Genomic DNA, 12,698 nt, shown 5'->3' with positions numbered 1-12,698 from the left:
CTTACCTTAGGGTTTCGACCATGAAGAGATTTAAAACCCTAGGAAAGCTCAAACTCAAAAATAACATGCTTATGATCTTTCCCATGACATGATATGAAAATTTGCATGTTGTTACATGCTAAGTATGTTGCTTGGAATTAGGTGAACCTCATCTTAATGTTTCGGCTATGAGAAGATTGAAAATCTATGGAAGCTTAAACTCAAATCCAACTTGCTTAGGATCTTTCTTATGATATGATATGGAGATAACTTGAAGTACTTATGATTGCATGTTGTTTAAAACTAGGCTTTCATGTTTTTGAACATTCGGCCAAGATAGGATTAGAGGCTTAGGCAAGCTTAAACTCAACCCTAACTTGCTAATGTTCTTCCCTATGATATGAGATGAAGTTAACATGATATTATTATGTGTTGTATTTGGTTAGAGTTTAGTCCCACACTTCATGACTTTCGTCCACATCATGGGTTTTAGACCTAGGAAGCCTAGAACCTAAACTCTATATGCTCATGTTGTTCCTTATAATAGATGTTATGACAATTGTTTAGGGTTCACATGTTTATATGCTATTTAAACCTAGATCTAGAACTTGCATGTTTCAGCCACATCATGAATTTTAGACCTAGGAAGCCTAGAACCTAAACTCTATATGCTCATGTTGTTCCTTATAATAGATGTTATAACAATTGTTTAGGGTTCACATGTTTATATGATATTTAAACCTAGATGTAGAACTTGCATGTTTCGGCCACATCATGAATTTTAGGCCTAGGAAGCTTAGAACCTAAATTAAACATGCTTATGAGGTTCCTTATGATGAATGTTATGAAATGGATCTATGGTTCACATGTTTTATGATTGCTTGCAACCTAGGTGACCCCTTGCATGTTTCGGCCACCCATAGTAGTTGATGATTGAGACCCAATTACAACTCATTGTGTGCTTCACTTTGTCATGATATGAATTAGGAGATGTTAACTTATATTCCATACATGATTATGTTTCCCATGATAGGTTATATGCTCGTTTATGTATGCTTATGAATATTTTATGATAAGGTCTCCTATGATATGCTATATGCTCAAGTATGTATGCTTTATGAAAGGACAAGTAAAGGCCTAAAAGATGCTTCCCTATTTGTGGGGACTAAGAGCACTCTTTATGATATGCTAAGTGAAAGGCCTAAGAGTTGCTTCCCTATCAAGTGGGACCAAGAGCACTCTCCATGCTATGATAAGTTATGAATGACATGAACATGATATGCTATGAATGACATGAACATGATATGCTATGAATGACATGAACATGATATACTAGGAATGACATGAACATGATATGCTACGAATGACATGAACATGATATGCTATGAATGATATAAACATGATATGCTATGATAAGTTATGTACATGACATGTATTTTACTTTGTATGGCTTGTACCAAAAGGGTGGGCTCCTTATGCCCCCCTAGGTCGATGGACTAAGAAACGGGCCTAGTAAAGGGTGGGCTCCTTACGTGCCCCTAGGTCGAGCTACAGGCCTAGTTTCCTAGTAGGTTCAAGACTAGCTACCTTGGGTCTACTTAGGATGCGCTCATTTATGTATGTATGTGGTACTATGCCGGGCCCCCTCATGTTGAGATTATTTTTAAGTACTATATGATATTGTTTTCAAGACATTTAACACATGATATGAAGCATGTTTTGAAAAGCATCTGGCACATGACATTACACATGATTTTAAAGGACATTTTGCATATATGTTTATGATATGGAATGACAGGAGATGATACTCACTCACATGTTATGATAGGATGTTCTTTATGTTGTAATATGATGTGTCATGATGCATATATTCATGTTATGATAGATTATGATGTTTACGTTACGTTATGATATGATTGTCATTTATGCCATGATAAGTTTATGTCATGATATGATGCCATTTTATGCTATGATTTGATTGTCAAGTATGCCATGATATGATGCTTATTTTATGCCATGATAAGATTTTCATTTATGTTATGATATGAGTTTCATTCATGCTATGATATGTAATATGATTACTCTTATATGAGGTGTATGGTTTTTGTGAGTAGGAAAGGATCTTACTGAGCCTTGTGTGTTCATAGCTTACTTTCCTTGTACCACAGATAAGGGAAAAGGATGGATAAACTAAAGGAGCAGCAGGAGGGGCAGTGGATGTGTGTGGTGGTGGCTTGGCAAGAAAGAAAGACATGCTTATTTTATGTTGATGACTTGCATGATCACTTTTACTTACGCTTATGTTAGGAATGGATAATTATGACTCTTCAAGTTTATAACTATGCTGAGCATATTGGTATGATTAGTTGTGATTTAAATGAACAATTACTTCCGCTGTTTTAAGAATCATAAAAACTATTATGTACGTATGTTATGTATAAACCTAAGGTAACCCCGCCTCCACTAAGCAGGAGGGGCGGGCGTTACAAAAACTAAATCTCCTACATTAAAATCTTTACGAAGAATGTGCTGATCATGCCATTTCTTCATCCTTTCCTTGTAAGATTTAGCATGCTCATATGCATCCATCCTCAATTCATCAAGCTCATTTAACTGAAGCTTCCTTTTCTCCCCTGCTTCGTTTAAATCCATGTTCAAATTTGCAATTGCCCAATAAGCCTTATGTTCTAACTCAACTGGAAGATGGCAAGGCTTTCCATAAACTAACCAGAATAGAGTCATTCCAATGGGAGTTTTATAAGCAGTACGATATGCCCATAAAGCAACATCTAATTTTAGTGCCCAATCCTTTCTTGAGGTGGATACAGTCTTCTCTAATATGGATTTAATCTCCCGGTTAGATATCTCTGCTTGACCATTAGTTTGAGGATGATAAGGTGTTGCTACTTTATGCTTCACTTCATATTTTCTGAGTAAATTTTTAAACTATTTTTCTATGAAGTGCGATCCTCCATCACTAATGACCGCCTTAGGCACCCCAAATCTTGGAAAGATTATACTCCTAAATAATTTGATAATTGTTTTCGCATCGCTCGTAGGAGATACTACAGCTTCTACCCATTTGGACACATAATCCACCGCCACAAGAATAAACCTATATATTCCCATATGAAAGAGGGAAAGGTCCTATGAAATCTATTCCCCATACATCAAATAGCTCAACCTCAAGAATGTAATTTAACATCATTTCATTCCTCTTAGTTATATTCCCAGTTCTCTGACTCTGATCTCAAGACTGAACAAACATCTTAGCATCTTTGAATAAGGTTGGCCAATAAAATCCTGGTTAAAGAATTTTTGTAATCGTTTTTGAACTACCCAAATGCCCTCCATAAGATGAATAATGACAATGAAATAGGATATCCCTAACTTCTTCTTCAGGGACACATCTTTGATAAATCACATCATTACACTTCTTATATAGGAGAGGTTCATCCCAAACATAATTCTTAACTTCTGAAAAAAACTTTTTCCTTTGTTGATATGAGAAATTCGGAGGTAAAACTCCACTAGCAAGGAAATTCACAAAATCTGCATACCAAGGTGTTTTCACACTTGATAAAGCTAATAAGTGTTCATCCGGAAAAATGTCATCAATAGGTAAATCAAAATCTACTTCTTTTTCTGAATTTTGAGATATTCTGGATAAATGATCAGCTACTACATTTTCAGCTCCTTTCTTATCCCTAATCTCAAGGTTGAATTCTTGTAGTAATAAAATCCATCTGATGAACCTAGGTTTAGCATCTTTCTTTCCCAGTAAATACCGGATAGCCGCATGATTAGTATATACAATTACTCTTGAACCCACCAGATAAGATCTAAATTTATCAATAGCGAATACCACCGCTAGGAGTTCTTTCTCTGTAGTAGAATAGTTTACTTGGGCTGCGTCAAGTGTTTTACTTGCATAATGGATTGCATGTAAAATCTTATTTCTTCTTTGTCCTAAAACTACTCCTACAGCAAAGTCACTAGCATAACACATTATTTCAAAAGGAAGATCCCAATCTGGGGCTTGAATAACTGGAGCTGTTGTAAGAGCACTCTTTATTTTGTTGAAAGCTTCAGTGCATTCACTATCAAAACAAAACTCAACATCTTTAATCAATAGATTACTTAATGGCTTGGAAATCCTTGAGAAGTCCTTAATAAAATGTCTATAAAAACCAGCATGCCCTAAAAAACTCTTAACTCCTTTTACATTGATGGGTGGGGGTAACTTCTCTATTACTTCCACTTTTGCTTGATCAACTTCAATACCACGCTCTGAAATTTTATGCCCCAAAACTATTCCTTCTTTAACCATGAAATGACATTTTTCCCAATTTAACACTAGATTTGTATCTTCGCATCTTTGAAGAATAGTAGAAAGGTTTGACAAACAAGAATCAAAGTCATTTCCGTAAATGGAGAAATCATCCATGAATACTTTCATAATTTTTTCTATTAAATCTGAAAAAATTGCCATCATACATCTCTGAAAAGTGACTGGAGCATTACAAAGCCCAAACGACATCCGACAATAAGCAAAAGTGCCATAGGGACAAGTAAAAGTAGTCTTCTCCTGGTCTTGAGGATGAATTGGAATTTGGAAAAATCCTGAATATCCATCCAAGTAACAAAAGTATGAGTGTTTAGCTAATCTTTCAAGCATTTCATTAATAAATGGTAGAGGGAAATGATCCTTCCTAGTTTCTTTATTCAACTTCCGATAATCAATGCACATTCGCCACCCTGTCACTGTACGTGTTGAAATTAGCTTATCATCTTCATTCTTGATAACAGTCATCCCCCCTTTCTTTGGAACCACATGAACTGGACTTACCCATTCACTATTCGAAATTGGGTAAATGATCCCTGCATCAAGAAGTTTAAGTACTTCCTTCTTTACCACCTCTTTTAAGATTGGATTTAATCTCCTTTGATGCTCAATTGAATTCTTGTACCCCTCTTCAAGTAAGATTCTATGCATACAGAGAGAAGGACTAATCCCTTTTATATCATCAATCGTATATCCAATTGCCTTTCTATGCAACTTTAATTCCTCTATCAGTCTCTTTGTTTCAAATTCATTTAGATGAGCATTAATTATAACTGGATCAGTAGAATTTGGCCCAAGAAATTCATATTTAAGATTTGGTGGTAATGGTTTAAGTTCAAGTTGAGGTGGTACTATTTCTGGTAAAGCTGGCTCATGTTCTATCAACTTAATCTCCTCTTTAACCAATCTCTCTTCTAAATACTCTTCATTTTCTGAAAACAGATCTTCCTCTTTATAATCACAAAGACATTCCTCTTTTTCTGTTGAAAATGCTTTTTCATCAAATATTTTTGATAATGATTCACAGCACCAAGGGAATAATGTTTGAAAATCATTTTGATTCAAAATAAGCCCTTTTCACCATTCTCCTTTTCTCCAATAATATCAACTGTTAGGAATGAGTTATCTTGCTCTGACCAATCATTGGAATTTTGTGTAATTCTGCAAACTATCTCGTAGGCCTCTTCTAAACTCTTTTTCATAAATGATCCTCCAGATGCTATATCCAGTTGATTTTTATTTGAAAATGAAAGCCCAACATAAAACAAATGCATTATTAACCATTTCTCAATTCCATGATGTGGACATAATTACAAAAGGGAAGAATATCTTTCCCAAGCTTGATATAATTCTTCTCCATCTAATTGCTTAAAATTTGACTTCTCAAATAAGTAGTCTTCTTTAGAGGGAAATATCTGTCCAGGAATCTTTGCTCTAACTCATCCCATGTTTTAATACTTTGAGATTTTAGAGAATTATACCATCTTTTTGCAGCATCCTTCAGACTAAATGGAAAAACAAGCAGCTGTATAACATCAGATGGAACCTCTTCGTATTTCAGAGTATAACAATATCTATAAAACTCCATCAAGTGTGAATAAGGGTTCTCAATCTCCAATCCTCCAAACTGAGTTTTCTGAACCATTGAAACAAAAGATGGTTTGAGTATAAAATTTCTTGCTTGTATATTAGGGTAGACAATTGGTCCCAATTCTTTTGCGGACCTTGGAGCTCCATAATCCCCTAATGACCTGCACACCATGTTTAAATCGTACAAGAAAAAAAAACAATTACGAAGATAAAATTCTAAAGATTATTTTTCAACTATACAAATGAAAAGAAATAGAAATGTTATGTTTAGTATAACTCAATTGATAATCTCCAATGTTATAGCGCAGTCCCTAACAACGGCGCCAAAAACTTGTTACGTTCCACAAGTGTACGGAAATGTCGCAAGTAATATAAAAGATTATCGTATCCACAGGGACTGGAATAAGCACTAGAAATATCTCAAAGTGAATTATCTAAACAACTAATAAATTGGTTTCAAATGCTAAGGATGAAAAAAAAATCTAAAATGAAAGATTAACAAACAAGAGTTTGGGGTTTGAGTTATGATAAAGGGAGGTTCTAGGAGTTTTGGTTTTTTTGTAAGATCTCATGAATGTATATGATTTACCAATTCTTATTTCTCAATTGTCTAATATTTGTAGAAGGTTGTTGGTTCTCTCTTGCAATAGATAACCGGCTTAGGACTGAAAAATGTACCTAAATGTGATCAATTAGATATGAACCTACGTTGTCCTTACACAGGATTGCACCTATTACTATGCTTCCCTCGGATATCAACATAGAAGTTCATAGCTTCTTAGCCCATAAAGATACATGGATTGAATCATAAAATCTATCCTACCCTCTTGAATATTCTCATTTCCCCTTCAAGGTTATCCCTCAAACGTCCTTACACGGGCTTGCACCTGTCACGTGGATCCCTCGGAAAATCAAGTGAGAGTTAATCTCTACAAAGTCTATAAGATATCTAAACAATCAATCAAGAATGAGAATTAAGCCCTAATCACAATTAATCATTCAAGATCCAATCGATACAAACTAGGCAACATCATAGAAACAAAGAAATGGCAAATCCACAAGAGTTTACATCAATTTATCTCACAAATACTCCCTCTATCCTAGAACAAAAAGATCTACTCCATAAAATAAAGAAAGAAAACCAAAGATAAGAAGATTACAAGCATTTCTTCAATCCCAATCCAAGAAGAGGAGAGAAAGAAAACTTATCAACAATATAGCTCCATCTTCGGATCCAATCCTCGCTCCCGGAGTCGAATTCGCCAAGATCTCCCTTTGGATCACCCAAAAATCCTCCCAAGAATAGGAGGAATCCACCAAATCTTGCTTTCTCCCAAAGGGGAGAAGATCCCCTTTCAAATCTTCAAAGAGGCTTTAAATAAAGGGGGCTTTCGGGCGCCACATAACCCTGAGGCATGGTCGTGTGAGGTTCACACGGCCAGAGACTTTCCCCTCTCTGCCATCCATGCACGGCGGTGTGGTGTACATGGCCATAGACAACTCCCATCAAGACCTCCAAGCACGGCCGTGTACATCCACACGGCCTGGACTGCCCCAGCTTTTGGAAACCTGGCACGGCCGTGTGGTGCACACGGCTAGAACACTTTTAAGCGCTGGGAACCCTGCACGGTCGTGTGATGCACAAGGCCACGACCTTCTTGGTCCCTGAAAACCTTACACGACCATGTAGATCCACACGGCCATGTAAGGATTGAACTCTGATTTGCTTCAAAACTTGACACGGCAGTGTGAGGTTCACACGGTCAAGCCAAGTTCCTTATCTATTTCTCCTTGTTGACCACACGACCAGAGCACTCCACCCAGGCAGAGCCGTGCGTAGCACACGACCAAGTGCTTTCTTCAATGCCTAGCTCATAAGTTTGTCCAAGAATGTAGAATCTTCACCAAATTCGACTCCTGTGTACAAAAAGTATATTTTCGAACAAAAAGAGTAAATATTCTAAAAGAAAAGCTAAAAGTATAAAAATGCATAGATCAAGCAAGCTCAAAGTATGTAAATGTGCGTCAAAATATGCTTAAAAGTATATAAAATCTACGCACATCGGTCTCATCTATCATCTCTGTCTGGATGCCCAGCTCTACTTCCATTTCTTTTCTTTCACCTGCTTCTTGCCAGCAAATGGGTGATCTGCATTTCCTGCCATACAACGCCTCATAAGCTGTCATCTTGATAGTGGCCTGATAGCTATTATTGTAGGCAAACTCAGCTAAGCATAGATACTTGCACCAACTTCCCTTGAAGTCTAGCGCACAAGCTCTGAGCATATCTTCTAAAATCTAATTTACTCGCTTTATCTGTCCATCAGTCTGAGGATGGAAGGTTGTGCTGAACTTGAGTTTGGTGCCCAATGCATTCTGAACACACTCCCAAAAATAAGAGGTGAAGCGCCCATCTCTGTCAGAAACGATAGACTTCGGGACTCCATGAAGTCTGATCACTTCCTTAACATATAGCTGTGCCAACTGCTCTATTGAGTGGGACACCTTGATGGCTAGAAAATGCGCAGACTTGGTCAATTTGTCTACTATTACCCATATCACATCATATCCATTTGTAGTTCTTGGAAGACCTGTTATAAAGTCCATGGATATTTCTTCCCACTACCACTCTGGTATTGGGAGAGGCTGTAGAATTCCTCCTGGTCTCTGGTGCTCTTCTTTGACTCTCTGACATGTCAGACAGGTACTGACATATTTTGCTACATCCCTCTTGAGTCTAGACCACCATAATCTCTGCTTCAAATCTTGATACATCTTGGTGGAACTAGGATGCATAGAGTATGGCGTCCTATGAGCTTCCTCTAGAATCTTCTTTCTCAATTCTCCATCATTGGGAACACAAAGGTGGCTCCTCTGATAAAGAATTCCTCTGTCTGATACTCGAAACTCTGAATTTTCTTCTTTTTGTTTCCCTTGCTTGATCTTCTGGATATCTAAATCTTCACTTTGCTTTCGCTGTATATCCTCAAGCAAGGTTGACTCTAAGGTCAATGCAGAGAGTTGCCCATAAATAACTTCAAGTCTGAAATATGACAACTCCTTCTGCAGTGGCAGGGCTAATGATGACAAAGACATCGGGAGTGCACTGGACTTCCTTCTTAGTGCATCTGGTACTTTGTTAGCTTTACTTGGGTGGTAGAGGATTTCACAGTCATAGTCTTTGACCAACTCTAGCCACCTGCACTGTCTCATGTTTAAGTCTTTCTGGGTGAAGAAATACTTTAAACTCTGATGGTCTGTGAAGATTCTGCATTGAACTTCATACAAGTAGTGTCATCAGAGTTTCAGTGCAAAGACCACAGCTACCAGATCAAGATCATGAGTGGGGCAGTTCTTCTCATAGTCTTTGAGTTGTCGGGAAGCATAAGCTATAACTTTTCCTTCTTGCATGAGTACAGCTCTTAGGCCCATCTTGGAAGCATCATTGTAGATGCCAAAACTCTTGTCACTTTCTGGAACTATCAGGATGGGAGCACTGGTCAGTCTCTTCTTTAGCTCTTTGAAACTCTGCTCACATTTGTCTGACCATTCAAACTTCTTGTCCTTCCTCGTTAGGGCTGTTAGTGGAGAGGTTATCTTAGAAAAGTCCTCCATAAATTTTCTGTAATACCCAGCTAAACCAAAGAAATTTCTAATCTCTCTGGCATTCTTGGGTCTACTCCATTTGTTGACCGCTTCTACATTGGCGGGGTCCACTTGAATACCTTCTTTAGAAATGATGTGACCTAGAAACTGTTGGTTGCTACTCAGAAAGCCTAGAGGTTCCACTGTACAAAAATTTTGTACAAAGATCTGAACCTTTTCCTAGCTACCATGTGTTCTTTTAAATTAAATTTTGGATCACCTGCGGAACTTAACACGTTTGATCCAAAACTTAATCTATTTGTTCTTTTAGGTTTTGACTTGGATCTCCTGCGGAACTTAACACGTTCGACCCAAATCACCTTAAGTTATTAATTCCATTAAATATTAATTTCCATAATTGGTTCCCAGTACTGAAGTGGCGAGGCACACGGCCTTCTTGGATATGGGAACAACCACCACCGACTAGACAAAACCTTTTATAGAAATCTAATATTTAATTTCCTAAAATAACTTTAGGTTAACCGAAAAGAACAATCAAATCACAAGGAAAAGAAAAAACAAAAGAACACAACATCGAAAAATATATTCGAAATTCTAAAATCGTAAGCCTCTTGTATTTGGTATTATTTCCATAAATAACTAGTATGATGCGGAAAGAAAAATTACTAGTTATACCTTGTAGAAAAACCTCTTGATCTTCTACCGTATTCCTCTTCTAACCTCGGACGTTGTGTGGGCAACGATCTTCCGAGATGAGAAACCACCAACCACCTTCTTCTCCTCCTAGCTAGGTTCGGCCACAAAAACCTTAACCAAGGATGAAGAACAAAACACCAACCAAGCTCCAAGAGATGCTAGCTTTCTCTCCTTCTTCTTCTTCTTCTTCTCCAAGTAGTATCTGGCCGCCACAAGAGCTCCAAGCCTTTGAGAGTTTCGGCCACCACAAAGAGGGAGAGAGGAAGAGGATGGCCGACCACTCCAAGGAATAAAAGAGGGAGAGAAATAATAGAGATTGTATCTCATGAAGACACCCTCACCCCTTCTTTTATATTCCTTGGCATAGGAAAATTAGGAAATTTAATTACAATAAAATTTCCTTAATTACCTTGACATGATTTAATTGAGAAAAATAAAATAAAATTTCCCCAATTAATCTCTAATGGCCGACCACATCAAAAGAGATAAATTAGACAAGTTTTAATCAACAATTAAAACTTCCTAATTGTTTCTGGAAATTTTAAAAATAAAATTTCTCTTAAAAAAATCTCTTCATGGTTGATAAAAAGAAATTTCTATAATTTTAATTTTATCAACATATGGATAATTTTAAAGAGAAAATAAAATATCTCACCAATCTACAAATAAGGAAAGAGATCTAATCTCTATCTTTAATCTTTTGTAGATCTTTTTCAAGAGAGATATTTTAATTTTAATTCTCTTTAATAAATTATTTCTTCCACATAATAAAAATAAAAATAAAAATTCTTTTTAAATTTAATTTGGTCGGCCCCCACTTGCTTGGGTTCAAGCTAGGGCCGGCCACCCAAATTTATACCTAGGCCGGCTCCCTATTGGTGGGTATAGAAGGTGGGTATAAGTGGGTATAGTACTCTATAAATAAGAGGCTACGATAGGGACCAAGAGGAGGAATTGGTTTTAGTCTCCCGATAAAATTAAGCATCCCGTGTTCGCCCCGAACACACAACTTAATTTTATCAATAATAATTCATTCCACTAGAGAACTATTATTGAACTACTGCACTAATCCCAAATTATATTTTTGGTCTCCTTCTTATTATGAGTGTGTTAGTCTCCCTGTGTTTAAGATATCGAATGTCCACTAATTAAGTGAGTTACTGACAACTCATTTAATTAATATCTTAGTCCAAGAGTAGTACCACTCAACCTTATCATCATGTCGGACTAAGTCCACCTGCAGGGTTTAACATGACAATCCTTATGAGCTCCTCTTGAGGACAATATCAACCTAGTATCTCTAGGACACAGTTTCCTTCTATAATCAACAACACACACTATAAGCGATACTATTTCCTAACTTATCGGGCTTATTGATTCATCGAACTAAATCTCACCCACTGATAAATTAAAGAAATAAATATCAAATATATGTGCTTGTTATTATATTAGGATTAAGAGCACACACTTCCATAATAACCGAGGTCTTTGTTTCTTTATAAAGTCAGTATAAAAGAAACGACCTAAAATGATCCTACTCAATACACTCTGAGTGTAGTAGTGTAATTATATAGTCAAGATAAAATAATACCTAATTACACTACGACCTTCTAATGGTTTGTTCCTTTCCATTTTGGTCGTGAGCTACTGTTTATAATTTATAAGGTACTGATAACATCATCTTTTGCATGTGACACCATATACTATGTTATCTACAATATAAAATAAATGAACAACTACAGACAAATGTAGATAATTTGACCAAATGTGATTCTTTATTCATAATGAATGTTTACAAAGCTTAGGCTTTCAGTATACACTCCAACAATCTCCCACTTATACTAATGACTAAGCTGCCATATCTTCTACCATACATCTGATTCTCATTCCCTCCACATGCCGATCGAAAGCTTTCGCTGGAAGGGCCTTAGTGAAACGATCTGCCAGGTTATCTGCTGATGCAATCTTGGCGATGACAACTTCTCCTCGCTTCACGATATCTCGTATCAGGTGGTACTTGCGCTCTATATGCTTACTTGCCTTATGAGCTCGTGGTTCCTTCGAGTTTGCAACTGCACCGCTATTATCACAATAAATTGTGATGATTTTGGGCAAACCAGGAATCACATCTAAGTCCATTAGAAAGTTCCTGAGCCATACTGCTTCTTTAGCTACCTCAGAGGCTGCTACATACTCAGCTTCCATGGTTGAGTCCGAAGCGCATTTCTGCTTAACACTCCTCCATGAAATGACTCCACCTCCTAAAGTAAACACATAGCCTGATGTAGACTTACTGTTGTCCCTATCTGATTGGAAATCTGAATCCGTGTAACCCACAGGGAGCAAATCGTCTGCTTGGTAAACTAGCATATAATCTCTAGTCCTTCTCAGGTACTTCAATATATGCTTTATCGCAGTCCAATGTCCTTGTCCAGGGTTACTCTGATATCTGCTAACCATTCCCACAGCAAAACAGATATCA

Source organism: Zingiber officinale, chromosome 9B (assembly GCF_018446385.1).
Source record: "Zingiber officinale cultivar Zhangliang chromosome 9B, Zo_v1.1, whole genome shotgun sequence".
Lineage (NCBI taxonomy): Eukaryota > Viridiplantae > Streptophyta > Magnoliopsida > Zingiberales > Zingiberaceae > Zingiber > Zingiber officinale.
This window is presented reverse-complemented; position numbering follows the sequence as displayed.